Source organism: Parasteatoda tepidariorum, chromosome 12 (assembly GCF_982258835.1).
Source record: "Parasteatoda tepidariorum strain Cologne lab strain chromosome 12, Ptep-v5.0, whole genome shotgun sequence".
NCBI classification, from domain to species: domain Eukaryota; kingdom Metazoa; phylum Arthropoda; class Arachnida; order Araneae; family Theridiidae; genus Parasteatoda; species Parasteatoda tepidariorum.
In genome coordinates this window covers 62,090,409-62,106,556 of record NC_141766.1, presented here as the reverse complement: position 1 = coordinate 62,106,556, position 16,148 = coordinate 62,090,409, and the positions used below count along the sequence as shown (strand labels likewise).

General features: G+C 29.1%; 1 long non-coding RNA gene across 10 annotated transcripts in view; it reads right to left on the bottom strand.

Moving 5' to 3' along the window:
* LOC107447505 (uncharacterized) overlaps positions 1–16,148 on the bottom strand; it is a 290,115-nt gene that overhangs the window by 27,676 nt on the left and 246,291 nt on the right. The window contains exon 1 of one of the 10 annotated variants that reach the window (XR_015430900.1): positions 11,077–11,437. The exons of 8 other annotated variants lie outside the window; for them this stretch is intronic. This is a non-coding gene — a long non-coding RNA (uncharacterized LOC107447505). Of the gene's footprint in view, positions 1–10,386; positions 10,607–11,076; positions 11,438–16,148 lie in introns of those variants that run through there. One more of the 10 variants, XR_015430905.1, reaches the window with a different exon arrangement.

Sequence of the window (16,148 nt, the reverse complement as noted above, 5' to 3'; positions counted from 1 at the left end):
AGCGATTGCATCTGGCACGGAATGTTGATGACCTCGTTCGACAATTGGATCGAATTTGGCTGGAAATACCGCAAGAGACCACCCGGGAGCTTTATCGATCTATGCCAAGCCGTGTGGCAGTTTGTATCCAGGCTAGTGGCGGGTCAACACCTTATTGAACTTGTTACTGTAACTCTGCAATAAATTATTCAACTGTTCTGAAATTTTAATCATTTACTATTCTGTACATTGTCTTCTTATCCACCAATTTTCGTTTGAATCGGACTACTCCTTCTTGGTGCGTCGATTTTCTTTTTGTTACAGAGTGTATATAAGTTTTAAGTCATTTGTAACAGCCGAACAAGTATTTAAATTAAAAGTATTTAAATATTTAAAGTAAATGCCTGGGAGTATAAACCCCAAGAATGTTTTAGTAAGACACAAATGGAAGCGTATCTTAAACATTATTTATAGTTTTGAGCAACCCACATTTCATTTCGTTGCAATTATAATACAAAATGGTGCGATTTTGCAATTTTTTAACACTTTTTCTGACGATAACCACCAGTAATCGGCTGACAGTAAACATGTTAAGAAAATTGCTTATTTCATTTTTGACGCAGATGGAACACCGATGTCCTTCAAATATATTTTTTCTCACGCCCGAATTACAAACAAGAATAGTTTTGGTATTTTTAATCATAGAAAAAAGTCTTATATTTACTAAAAAAATTTTTAAATTAACTCAGAATCATATTTGTACTAAAATACAAAACCAAAAAAAAATTATAATTTGATAATTAAAGGTGTTTTGGGGGATTAGGTCATCTCCTTCCATATTTAAAACTCCAGCGAATAATTTATCTAGTTAGTAGCGAGTTCAAGAGCAAAGTTTTAAGTCAATAACAACTTCATAAATCTTTTATTAGAACTTGAGTACAAGATAATTTGTTGATATTCGTTCTTTTATGCATATGCTTAAAATTTTTTTGAGCAATGGTGGTCAAAATTCATTTATTTTTTAATTTTTGTAAATATCACAGTTGAAAAGAATTTCGGAAACTATGAAAGTTTCGTAGTAGATTAATACTGTTAAAACACAAAGTTTAGTAGTAATGTGAAAAATACTTATATGAAAAAATTTATGCTTAGAAAAATTCGATATTTTCTAGCGAAAGTTATAAATTCAGTTTTAAACTATTACAGTTCATATCACATCAAAATAAAATTATTTATGACAGGCTCCAACTACAAAGGATTCTCCATAGTTTCAGAGAACATTTTCCTTAATAGTTGCTAGGGTAATATATTTAGATTTTAATAAATTAAAAGAACCTTATCCACCACTAAATTCAAGTTATTTTAAATGATGCATATAAGGTCGTATAAAAGAAATCTAACGTTTATAAGTTTTAATATGTTTTTAGAAAAATTCTGTTTCAAAAAATTCTGCTTTAGTTCATTCAAGTCTGCCAACAACTACGGATTGTCCGTAGTATTTCATTTATATTTAAATTGGTAATGAATATTACAAATTTTCTTTAAATTCTTGAAATTGCAAATTTAATTTAATATGATTTTGACTACCACTGAATACAACTAAATTAACCTTATGTATATGAGCTAGTTATAGAAACGGCTAAACCTTAGCAATTATGAAAAATTAATTTTATATGCAATTGAATTTCAATTAGTTCTTCGATAACCACTTGGGATATGCTTCCTCTGAAAGTGTATAAATTGGCAGATCAGATTTGATACTACTGAAATGGTGCCGAGAGTGGAAATTTCAAGTAAACGGCCAAGATTCACAACTTTTAATCTTCCGAAATACAAAGAAGATAAAAATACTACCACAAAATAAGTTAGTTCTATTTAATGAAACAATACCAATAGTTGACAAAACCTAATGAAACAATACCAATAGTTGATCTTCGACTCATCCTTAAAAGCAAATTCAACTGGAACGATCACATCAAAATACTAACCAGAAAAGCACAAGCAGCATGCAGTAAATTCCAGGTACTACTCTATCAATCCAACATGGCACTAAAACTCGAAAGATAGCTCTATTTATCCATGATCCGTCCATCCTTACAAATGCTTCACCTGTCTTGACAAATATAACACAAACTCAGCTAAATAAATTAATAGTCTGCCAGAATAAAATATTAAGAAGGATAACAAAAGCCAGATGGCTCGTATGAAATGATACAATACGCCATGACCTCAAAATAGATGTAATAGACAAACATATAGCTAAATTAAATAACAAATTCTACAAAAAAGCCACTTCTTGATCTATAGCAAATTTCAATGAAATATTCCTATTTGAAAATTTAACTGAAGCCAAGAACATCAGACTAATAGCAGCATACTATTACAGTGATGCATCATATTCCCGAAATCAATACCATGTACATAACCTCATTTTCATCATATCTGCTTAGCTAAAGTTCATACTTTTACAATATAGTCTTATCACCCTACTGCATATAATTACACAGTCAGAACCTCAATAATCTACATGAATACTCCTTCACTTCATTTGCATTCCACAATCTCATCGAAGCACCACAAAGATCAAATTAAAGATGAATTGGAAAAGGACCGCAAGTGGCCTCATGTATGTTTTATACAGTTTAAGATACTACTGAAAGTAACAGCTTTAAATAGTTTAAAACTTTGTTTGAAATATTTACCCAATAAAATCTATCAACGAAAAGTGCTTTCTATGTATGAATAACACCAATATGAAAATAGTGGTACTAAGTGGATATTCCTTTCTGTTACCTACCACTTCCGCTTTAAGAAACTGTTGTGTTTTGACTTCAGATCCAAATATAAATACATATTAATATTGTCAATTGATTATACTAGACAGACTGTCAGTGAGTTTTCTAAGTTGAACACAGCTCGAAATGACTGTTTACGAAAAACACAGCTCAAAATGAGTCTTTCAGAAAATGGACAAGACTCAAAATGCGTGCTGGTAAAAATGAACACAGCTTAAAATGTGTGTTTAAGAAACTGAAACAGCATTTGATTCAGTTTTTCAAACTTCGTTTATCAGCATTTTTCTTTTTCATAAGAATAAGCTAATGAATCCAAATAAATTCATAATATGATATCGTTTATATGAATAAATAACTTGGATCATTTTTTTACATTAGATTTTTTTTCTTAACACATAAAAAGTCAACTGTTTAATTAAGTTAACTGTTGTTTCAACAAGGTGGTTATTATGGTACAACATTATGAGTACTATAAAATTTATTAGAGGTAGTAAATTTACGCTGCAGAAATTAAGAGTTTCAATGCTCGCTTTATCGTTTAGAGTTCGGAATACGAAGACATCTTTTGAAAAGTTACAGCTGTAATACTCCAACCCTGAAGTCCGAGACTTTGCCTCTTTGTCATTATACTTTGTGTTTAAATAAGATAGTAAGAATGTTCTAAATTCTCTGTTTAGTTAGAAAAAATTGCATTGAAAACTATGATTGCTGTTTCTTAAACTCACATTTTGAGCTGTGTCCATCTCCGTAAGCGAGAATTTTGAGCTGCGCCAAGAATTAAGTATTCCCCAACACAGAGCTGTCTTGTTTCTACAATATCAATCCTCATATGAATACTTTTACTACCACTTCTTTCTTTTCAGAAAAAAAATATCTGTCCATAGAACTTTGAATTTTAAGTTAATTAAAATTATGAATTTTGAGTCAAAATTTTTAATTTTAAGTTATACAAACTTTTACACTAATTCAATTTGCGCTATTTTACTTGACAAAACTCAAATTTGAAGGGAGTCGGTTGAATAGTTTTTGAGAAATTTAAGAATACTATTTCTTTGAGATGACGAAATACGAAACAAGGAAAATTAAGGCTAAAAATTCGACCACGTATCTGCATGAACTATTAAGGCTGTATCTTTCATATCACGGCAACCCTTCATAGTTGGCGGGGATAGCCTGGTTGGTAGGGCACTGAGCCCATGTCCAAGAGTTCGTGGTTCGATCCCCGCCTGCCGAAGACTCCCCGTGTAGTAAATGGTGACTGATGCACGCTAAATCTGTCGACTCGCAAAGTACTCTAAGTTCCCATAACAAATCAAAACCTCTGGGGGTACTGATCCAGAAGTTTCCTTGTCTTCTGGACTGGTTCGAAATTACAAGGAAGGCTGCGGAGTAGAACATTGGTAGTCGTATACCCTAAATTGGTTGGCTGTTCAACGACGGATATATATATATATATATATATATATATATATATATATATATATATATATATATATATATATATATATATATATAAAAGTATATTCTTATTGAAAAAGGCATACTTTATCTCTTTGTTGCTTAAAGAATAGTGATAGCTAAAAATTGGTGAACGATTAGAAGCAAATAGTTTTACATTTAGAATGGTTTATAATATTTTTAGACTATAGCCAGCTGTGAGTCGTTTGTATAAGCTAATATATAGAGCCGAGCGGGCTTATCTGTCAATCTCATGACCGGCAGAACTGGAGTTCGAGTCCTAGTGTTGACGCCGCAATATTTCCTCCATTCCCTTCAACACAAGAAGAATTTCCAGTATCCGGTGCTCTACAATGGCCATTACCTTAAGAAAAGTTGAGCTCCTACGTCTAGTTAAATAAATTTTTTTTTACGTTTTTGAAAAATGCTAGTTGTAAATGGCTATAAAACCGTACAGTTCTCTATTCATCGTTTTATAACCATACTTTTAATAAATGGTTTCCAATCCATTAAAGAAAAAACAAATGTTCTTTACCGCAAACTTTACGGTTAATCGGATGGACAGACAGCTGCCAGTTATTTTACCATACTTTAGAATGAAAATTTTAACAGCGTACCTAGCTTCTAATTTGAATCCGTAACCCGCTTATTAAGATTTTTTTTAAACATAAGTGGTAGTTAGGGTAAGAAAAAACCTGCATAATATTAATGTATTCTTCTCACACTCTCTCAGCTAAAATAGCACTTTTCACTTCATTACATTATAAAGTAGGGAGTTAAAGGGTTGATTTAAAAGCAAAAAATAATTTTTATTTTTAACACATCTTAAGAAATTGTAAAAACTAATTATTTATAGAAAAACTACTAAATGAAAATACTAATTATATTAGAAAATAGGGTGGTAACATTGTTAATATATGAATGACATATGATTATAGATAAATCATAAATATATCTGAAGAATTTTATTCAATTCATTTCATTGCGAGCAATCTAGAGCTATATTTCAAAACTTAGAAAGTATGATACGAGGATTTTTGTGTTACCGGAAAAAGGGTTTAACTTATCCTGAAGAATTTTGAATAAAATATCATTAAAAAAGGAAAATCATAAGCTGTTTAGGGATACTTTAATAGGCGGGACATTGCACCAACCAAGCAAGCAATCAATCTTTGTCAAACGGGGTTGGTTGTTAATATCACGTGATCAATATGCTGTCTAAAAAAGAAAGCAGTTTTTATTGGTCGTTTAATTTTAGGTAGATGAAAATTAGTTTCTCATTAAATTTTGGACCAGAGATGCGGTTAAAGCGATTATCTGAAAAATAAAACGTTAAATGAGTTTCTAAGTAACAAGACGAAATTGTGCGATAACGATATTTTTCTTCAAAGGACAAATATCGATATTTCTTGGTTTCTCACGCGATGCGCAGTAAATCGATATTTTCTTAGGATCTTGTATAAAGTACAGCAAAACATCGCGTGCATCCGATATCTAAAGATAGAGTTTTTATTTATCTATTTTTTTTCTTCTTTTCAAAACTTTGTTACAAATTCAAACACATTTTGTCAACGCCAGTAGTAGAAAAACATTCATTATTCATTTCGTTATATTATTATTTCATTGTTTGGTCTTGTTATTAAAGCTGATTAAATATTTAATAAATAAGTTGTCCTTAGTATGGGGTATAGTATTATTACTGTATTGCGTTGTATTGCAAACAACAAAATATTTATCTTATAAAAATTTCATCTATGACATAGTTAAATATAGCAGATCAAAGCTCTTAGTTAATTTTAGTTTACCTGTTCCTGGAAAAGAAAATAGTTTTTATTCAGCTTCAACCCATTAATGCCCCGAAATTCCCAATGATATAAACAGTGTCTTAACAGCTTTTGTACCAAGTTGTATCAGTTAAGTAGGAATGATTCAAACATTATGTCAGAATATTTTTGGAAATTTTGGATTCCCTTTCTCAGAAAATAAGCAATTCACCTTCTGGTTTCACTTTGACTTTTACTATAGTTATCAAGTTTTATGATTTAATTTTAAAAAAAGTTGCAACTTTGGGTTAAACAAAGTTTGCGTTTTAATTCATTTTATAAAATTTTTAGTAAAATATTATTTAGGAATCTTAGTGTTTTCCTTTTGTATTCAAAACTCATGACATAAATAACTAACGAGCTTAATTTTTTCCTTTCTGGAATTTAACTTTTATAGCACATTTGAAATTTTTTCAGGCTTAATTTTTTTGTAACGTTTTTTTATTTTGCTCATTAAGAAAATTTTGAAAATAAAGGGATTTTAATGTTTTACGTAAGTATTGCTCACGCTCCTCATTCCACCCTTCTCAACCAACTAGTCCCCTCCTTCTACTAGGTACTTAGGGAATATTTGAGTGGCCATTTTAGCTTCTCAATTTTTCCAGACCGCAGGAACACCGTTATTATTATAACATGTTAAAGAAGACACAGCTGTTTTCATTTGTGAAATAAATGTTAAAAATATACCCCTTCTGCTTTTTTTTTTTTTTTATGAAAAGGAATCACATTTTTAGCCCTCTTCAATCCAAGAATATTAGGAAAAGAAATTAAGGCAAATCTAAAAGATAAAGAAAATTGCTAATTAAACCTCCCTCCACCCCAAAAAAAAAATTTTTTTAGAGAGAAATAAATTTTCCTGGGTGATCACAACTTATTAACATTCATAATAAAATAAGGAAGTACAAGAGAAATTTTACACACCATAATACTGATTAAAAGTCAGAATTGGGTCGACTGTTCAGCACTGATTATAAAAATATAATCAGTGCTGAACCGCGGTGACTTGTGCCGCGGTGACTTATGGGATAGCGCATTCGCTTCGCCTCCTAATGAGGTGATCTAGGTTCGAATTCCAGCTGTTGCTGGTTGATACGAAATCTGCTCTCAGATAACACCAACCGCCTTGCCTTGTAGGTTGGGTTCAATATTACAAATCTACGGAGTTGAAGATTGATAGTTGTAAACTCAGAATTGTATTGACTGTTCAGCACCAGTATATCTATATATATATATATATATATATATATATATATATATATATATATATATATATATATATATATATATATATATATATATATATATATATATATATATATATATATATATATATATATATATATAATAATAATAATAATAATAAATAAATAAATACAAGAAAACACGAAGAAAGTTAAGAAAAACAATAACTCGCTTTATAGTCCCCTTTTTAATGTTTTTTTCTTTTTATTTTATTTTATTTTCTGTTTTTACATGTTACTTATTTTTACTTTTTGTGATCTATTTTATTTGTTGTTATTTTTATAAAAAAATTTTTGAGTGCTCCTCACACTATTGTATTAATATATTTTGCTTCGGCTTTATTGATACAATATCAGAAAGCACTCTGTTTTGCGGATATAATCGTGTGGGCTGAAGAAAAGATTATATCTTTTTTTTCCGGTTTTTTAAATAAAATTTCACCTTTTTTTTTTTTTTTTTTTTTTCTTTAAACTGTTGTTTGTTATTTTTTACTTATTATCCCCCCCCTTTTTTTGTCTATTATTTTTCTTTGTTTTATTCTTCATTTTGAACATATATATATATATATATATATATATATATATATATATATATATATATATATATATATATATATATATATATATATATATATATATTGAATACATTGTATATTCTGTAACCGAGAAATAGTAGGTGTAAAATAGAGTAGTTAGTTCACTGCTAATTTACTTTCCCCAAAAAAGATGGAACTAAATACTATTTCTCCTTAAATTTTTATTTTATTTTCAAACTAGGAAGTTTACGAGAGCGGCCCTTACGCAAATTAAAAGGGTGTTTTTTCTCTTTTTTTTCCGTATTCTTCACTGATCATTATAAAATAAATTTCATCCTTGTAAAAAATATTTAAAAAAATCTCAACAAATGATTATAACAAATTGCTTTGATTTTGCCATTGTTTGCTCACATTTTATTTCAAATAGATCATTAAAATTCGGAAGCAAATATTATGATTAACTCTTTATGGGCAAAATATTTTGATAAAAACGTTTAGTCACGTAAATCCAAGAGAATTGTGCCAATCGCATGTTTATCAACGTAATAATTTACTTTGTCTTTATATTTTTCAAACTAAAAACTTTTTGCTTAGGAGACAAAAACTATCAAAATTTTAATGGTTTATATTATAGTCAAAAATAAGTGGTAAAGTTTTTAGACCACCACCCCTAAAAGAGTTAAATAAATCAAAAAGAAATAAACTGATAAATATAGAAAATACCATGCCAATCTTAGCACCTTATATCTACGAAACCATGAAAAAAAAAGTCTTTTTTACTCACGAGAAAGAAAAAATCTCTCTCCGAAGTCAGCAAATCCTAGAAACTCAAAAATGTCCCGTTAATCATCTTAAATCGCTTCAATCACAATAGCAACTTTTCATCAATAACTGTCTCTTCTTTTTACACCTTAAAATAATTATAACTAATAATAATCTTTTTTTTAGGTCTTTCAAAACTTTTCTCGTTAATCAAGACACCCATTTTTTCTTCTTGATTTTTTTTCTTCCAAGCATTGTTTCTTTGTTTTGATCAAGAATAAAGCAAAAGGTTTGGAAAGTGTCCAACTTCCAAGGGTGTGGTCTTCTAAAACTTATTGTGACCTGATTATTCATTAATTTCAGAAAATTTCTACAGAAAGATGTTGCCAAAAATAAAACCTATTTCTTTCATTCATGCAAGCATGAAATCATAACTAAATTTTTAATAAGAATTAAGAAAACACTAAGGGAGAGAGATGATTGAGACATGATTTAAACACTTCTTCTAATATTAGGAGAAATAAAACATTGCATTATACAATTCACTTTCCTTTATAGATGTATTTACAGGTCTCTTAGTAATCAGCCAAATCATTCAAGCTATAGTAAACAAATCTTAACAGCTTTATTTGACTTTTTTTTTCTTCTTTTTTTTTAAGAAACTGCAAATCCTCATATTTCATTATTTAGTTAAAACGTATAATTTCAAATTCCAATAACCCTTTTCGGGGCAGTGCAGCCAGTCTGACAACATGAATGCAACAAATGTTATAAACCGCTACTCAGCAAAAAAATTTCTGAAACCAATTTTGACTCAATCAAAATGTTTCCAAGAATCTCAGAGAATTTCATTTAATATCATGTTTCCGTTTAATTGAGAAACATTTATTTTCAAACGTAGGAAACTGAATCGCATAGACACCGATTCAGTTTCAGAATGTAGCGCAGATACCACTACAACTATTAAATTCCAATTCACTAGTATATAAGATATTTTAACTCTATTCTATATTGCGGTATCTGTTGATAAATGACGGTTGACATTGTAGGTAGCCTAGCCCGCAAGAGTTTCTGAATTATTAAGGAAGAAAATTCCGAAACTACAAGAAATGATTGGAAATGTTTCAGAATTTTACAGAAAGAGGCTTCTTAATTATTCAGAAACGTTTTTGAAAAGGCAGTGTAGAAATGTAGATTAAACGTTAAGCAACTACTATTCTTTAAACAACAGCAAGCTAAAGTATGCCACTTCACTTAGATTTTAGTCGCACTTGCTATTGTTTTGCCTGACTAAAATTCTCAATCAAAATTTGCTGTTTCTGAAAGGGTTAATAGATTTCCTTATGATCCACTAATTTACATGTACAGGTCTCCCAACTTATACGTTTTTTTGGAAAATTAGCTAAACGTAGCTTAACACTAAACGTACCAACACGTAATATATACCTATTTCCACCACAGCCAGGACTTTATGTTTCTTGATTGAATGTATGAAATATGGATGCTAGGAATTAAATAAACTAAAAAAACTTTTTCATATTTAAAAAAAAAATGCATATTGCCAATTTTTATGTATTACAAATACAAAGCATAATAATTTTTAATTCATTGCTCAACTCATTTTTTACGTATACAAGGTGCTTCAATTGTACATTTTTCGCAAACATATTTCTTCTAATGATTATTATTACTATAATTCTTATAATTATTCTTATAATTGATATTTTAGTTATAATTAATATGCTTGTTAGAAATGAAGTAAAGCTATCAAAATAAAATATAAGCTACTTACCAAAACATTTAAGTTTTTGTCACTTTTTCTTACACAAAAATGCCAATCTAAAATTTTAGGTACTTTCTTGAAATTTGAATTCACAGTTATTCTGATTGAACTCACTACGCAACCGTCTTTGCAGAAATGTGCAACCAATCGAATGCAATACGTTGAACACGCATTACATCGTCATTTCTGATCCGATCACCTTATAAAGCAATAAATTGTTCTCTCGGTCAAATGACTGGTTGTAGTAGAAATAGGTTTACGACAAGTATTATTCGAAACAAACGAAATATTAAGAAAATAATAATTGAGTATTAACTGTATGTAATTGTTGGAAAAAGTCATGAACTCAAATATACAAAAATGATGAGCGCTATTTCCATACAAAAGCTCTTGAAGGGTAATTTGACCAGTTATGGCATGTTTAGTGTTAAAGAATAGCTGAGATTAGGAAGAAATAGCATACATAAAAACTTATATGCATGTAAAAGGGAAATGCATTTTTTCAAAAATACTCAACATCAATCACGTTATATTATTTAACATATAAAAATGAATATTACGAAGGTGTATTAAACATTGAATCTTAATTCTAAGCAATATTATGAAAATTTCTATATTACTAATTGCTATAAGACAGCTCTTTAATCACTCCATTGACAGCAATTAAGAACAGAGTATATTCTTTACCAAAATTTTCACCTTTTGATCTTTTTAACAAAACTGCTTGGTATTCGTAATTAGTTAAAAGCCAACACACATTAAACATAGTCTAACTCCAAACTTAGGCACTTAATCCATCCTTCATGTTCAATTTAATATATTCTGAATATCATCAAGAGGTCCGGTGCTGCACTTAATTTTCATATTAGAACGATTAATTTCGGTGCGGAATACTCGGTACCACTTTCGGTAACTCTGGTCCTCATCAATCACACATCATTTGAATAATACGCCGCGTAACGAAGTTCTATAATGGACTCCGAATTAACCGGCTTACGAACGCTGGAGAGTTGTTCCAGACAAAAGCGCGTGTTGAATTCTTGCGTGTTATTCAGAGAATTTTGCTGGTGAAGGTTGGCAACTTCGATATTCAAATAGGAAACTGGTTGGAACAACTGCTGTTTACAAAGGAAAACATTGCAGCTTCGATTTAAATCTAAATATCAACTCGGTGAACGTTGTTTGGAGTTTCGCTTTAATGATGTTCTTCTTAATAAGATTAAAAGAAAACAATAATTGGCGTTCATTTATCATATAATAATTAATTCATAATAATCGAAATTAAATTGAATATATTTTTCCCCTATCAAAATTAGAAGATTGTACCTATCATTGGGCAATTTATTTTCGGCAATAGATTTGGCATCAAATTTAGAAATTTAATTGTTTTGTTTATGTTAATGTTATCACCCTCCAAATTACACATGCTTAGGCATAGAAGTTACAACTATAAAATGATACGTAAATACTAAAATAAAAATAAAATAAAGAAGTAAGTAAGAAATTAAAAGAGAAAGAGAAAAAAAGTACTATTTAGGGGGGACTAATTTCTTTTAACATTCATATTTAGAGAATGAATAACGAAGCGACACACAAACCGAAGTGCTCCCGGATAAAAATTCGGAAAATCTTGCAAAATAAATCCGTAATATGTTTCGTCTTAGGGAATAAGGGAAATCTGAATAATTACAATTCATCTATTAAATAGGTCAAGGGAAAAAATCTTTCGCAGTTCAATAAAAGGGAAAAATCAAAATTACGAACTAATACATGATTTAAAGCAAAAAATTGATTGAAATACAGGATGTGAGTATTAAAGTGTGAGAAAGAGAGTTTAGTTTAGAATAATAAAATATATATATATATATATATATATATATATATATATATATATATATATATATATATATATATATATATATATATATATATGTGTCAAACAAGTTGGCCTGTGTAACAATATGTTTAACGATAAATAAAGAAATAAATCGCAGTGCTTTTTAAAGCTTAAGAAGTGAGCTACAGATAGAAATATCCTTTCGGTATAAGCAAATATTTACTGCTACCATTTTTTTTAGTATTGGTGTTTTTCATGCACAGACCATATTTCTAGACTTTACATTACTAGGTTTATCGTATATTTTTAATTGTTTCATACTTAAACATGCTTGAATTCTTACTTTGCCATGTATAGTTGAATAAATTATGATTTTTGTTATTTAAAAAAATGATCTATTTATTTAACTCAATAATATTACCAGTCAATTAATAACAGGCGTGACATTATTTTCAATATTACAGTTATTGCATATTATTGCTAATATTAAAGTATCTTTGTTGAAATTCGGTGTGGCATTGTACATTATGTCTGACCAAAAAAAAAAAAAAAAAATTATTAACTTAAAAAAAAGGACTATATGAGGAATTGTTATTAAATTTCATGATATTTTTTGCCCACCACTATGTATTATTTTTAAATGGAGTAATTGATCCTTTTAACTCAGCCTTGCCATGTTTTTAAGCATTTAAGACATGCGCTAAAAATAAAATTTCTGCCAGTTCGTTAGTGAGTTAAACATTAAAATTTTTCAAGATCCACAAGAACTAAAAACTAAACTATGTATTTTTAAATTAAATTTTTTTTATAGTAATCACAGTTAAGTTAAATGTCTTTTTTTCTCACAAAAACTGATTGATTTTCATGCTTCTTTATTGGTCATTACAGTTGTAAAAAAAATTTTTAGCCATATTATTATTTTATTATTCGTTTACTAAAGATTCATACCCTAACTAAGAATAAGGCCCGATAAGTTTCACTTGAAAGCTGCATTGCAGCAAAGGTTAACTACATCCAATTCTGAACAAGGGTCAAAATTCATTGGGGGTCCGTCCCATTCTCAAGGAACAAAAGGATTTTGTAGAAACTCTAAGTAATTTTAAGTGTTCCTCTAAGTAAGTTTAAGTGTTATAATGCGTATAGAAAATGCAAGATTTATTTTTATTAAGTTCTTTAATTTATTTTAATCAGTGAAATTGTCATTAAAAATGATTAAAATAATATTTAAGTCATTTTTTACACGCAGACCCTTTTCGAACATGTCTTTATTTAAATAATCATAGAAGAACAGAACTAATCTAACTAATTAATATTTTAATGAGCATCAAAGCAATAAAAAATAAAATGTCGGTACAGCCTGAATTTTAAAAATAATAAATTTAAATTCAGGTTCTTCTATTTTCTTTTTTAACTCCAGTTTATATGTGGAATTCAAAATATTCTTTATACATGAATACGGAATGAAACGTTTGAAATGTCAAACGTAATTTCATTCAAATTTATTCAAAAACTTTTAAAGTTTTGAAACAAACGAATATGTTTTATATAAAAGCGAATAAAAAATTTAATGCATAAGAAAATTTATGAGCTTCCTTCGAAATCAAGAAATAATTTATTTCGCATTTAATTAATTAAAATGTGTTTCTGATTGCACGCTAAGTCTCGTGAGTTTCCTAATAAGAATTTCTTACCTCACTCATCATGCATAGTTCGAACTTAGAGTTCTACCTGGAGGTGGGGGGGGGCTCAAATGTATGGGGATGATAAAGCCAGAGAAACACATTTAATAACTTTTCCATGTGCGTGTGCTCTTTAACTTCGAGAAAGGAATCTTAGAAATGCAATTTCTTAAATGAATTCTAAAATATTTGACATAAGAAAAATCACCAAGAAAAAAAAATTGTTTTACTTTTAAAAAGTGAAATAAATACAAAATAGTTGATTTCCTAATCTCTGATTAACTATTCCCCAATTTATAATTTTCCATTTCGCATTTTTAAATATTTTGGCTACAGATCATTCCTAAACAACCGACACAATCCTGAATTTAAGACTATTTATATTCAACTCAGCAGCCTTGTAATTTTGAACCTAATCCAGAAGGCAAGGAAACTCCTAGATCAAGCATTGGGATAAATTAGCCTTCGTGAAGGATTTTTGATGGAACTAACCCACATTTGAGTTGAGAGGAGAACCTCGAAAATGCAAGGGGATTAAACATAACCTTGCTAGGAGATTACCTCGAAATGTAGCTTCGTAAAGGGATTCTAACCCCCGATTCGTCTACCACTGAAGACATTTTACATCAGCACTGTGGTCAGTGTGTACCGGAAGCAAAATTCGTATCAACCAGCCACCGCTGGGATTCGAACCTAGATCATCTCATTGGGAGTATTACACTTTATCCCCTGAGCCACTACGGCTCTGTTACTAGTGTTGTAAGTTTCAGTAATAAACTTCTGTAAATTTTTTAAACTATTACACACATTTAGTGAGACAGGAATTAACAAAAAAAAAATTAGCTACTTTTTCTTAGTTTTAAAACATTCCAATGACTAAAAATATTCCAATATTGAATTTAAAATATTCTAATATTGAATTTATGATTTAAAAAAGTATTTATATTATGAATAAAATATGATAAACACGAATATTTTTTCTTTCCAAGATAATATTTTAATGATCTTCAAGATGATCGTTTTGAAAAACGTTCATGCCAAAGTTAGTTCCTTATTTGGTAATATACATTAGTTGCATATAATTTACATATAATAGCATAGATGCTAACCGGATAGCACTCATACCCTTTCAGCTTGTAGCGATGCAACTATTAAGGCAAACTTGCTTAATCTTGGCGGAACCTCACAACACATTCATGAGGTTTTAGATAATTGTTTGCTTATGTTAAGTGGTGGTCAAAATCATTGTAAAGCAAATTTCTGTAATCAGAAATAAAGTGGCAGAGCACAAAACTTATTACCACTTTAAACATTAAGTTCCCCTAAAACAGTAAGAAGTTGGTTGTGTGTAATGTCATAGCTACCAACTTGTACGATCATTGGGAAAGAATTTACTAAATAAAAGTACATAAATCTAAGTGTACATCATTTAATACTTGAATTAAGAATTTTTCAAAAGCTACTTCGCAAAGATTCATGAGCATATTGGCCTTCATTATCATCATTAACGTTGTTTACAGCCTTTTTCCTATCCAGCATATTAGCCTATCAAATATATCCCATATGCATATGTTTGAAATGTTGATGTATCAAAGTAAGCAAAACAAAGTAATAATTAACTTTTAAAAATAATATTTAAACGCTAAAGCGTTAATTTTGCTTCCGCTATAAAATTCTGAGTAGCTTCTGATAAATAAATGACGTAACAAAACACTTGTACGAACACTTTAAAAAAATAAGGGAAGTAAGAGAAGAATTGACAGAGAAGCTAGTTAAAAGTATGTCTAATTAGTTCAAATAATTAGTGATCCAAAATCTGAATAATTTTTATTACAAAAATATATTTTCTTTGAATACATTTTTATATAATGTATTCAATTTTTTAAAAATGCCCTTCACTAATAAGAAGATGAATTTCCTCAAATAAAATATATTTATCTTCAAATATTATATATACAATATACATGGCCTATCAGTCTGATAAATTATAAATGCAAATCTTATTCCATCAATGAAATGGCTAGGGGAATGATTAAAATAGTATCTTAAATAAAAACAAATCCAATCTGTAAATTTGCTATCCCTATTTTTTTTTAATTAGCTAATTATTAAAAGTATTCTATTTCCGAAAGTCTTTGCCAAATGCAAATCGTTAAAATTTTTATGGTTAATTTTTTTCCATAGAAAACTATTTTACGGTAATTTGTTTCAAGCTTAAATTACTTGAACCCAATTCTATTTGGTTATGTGGTTCA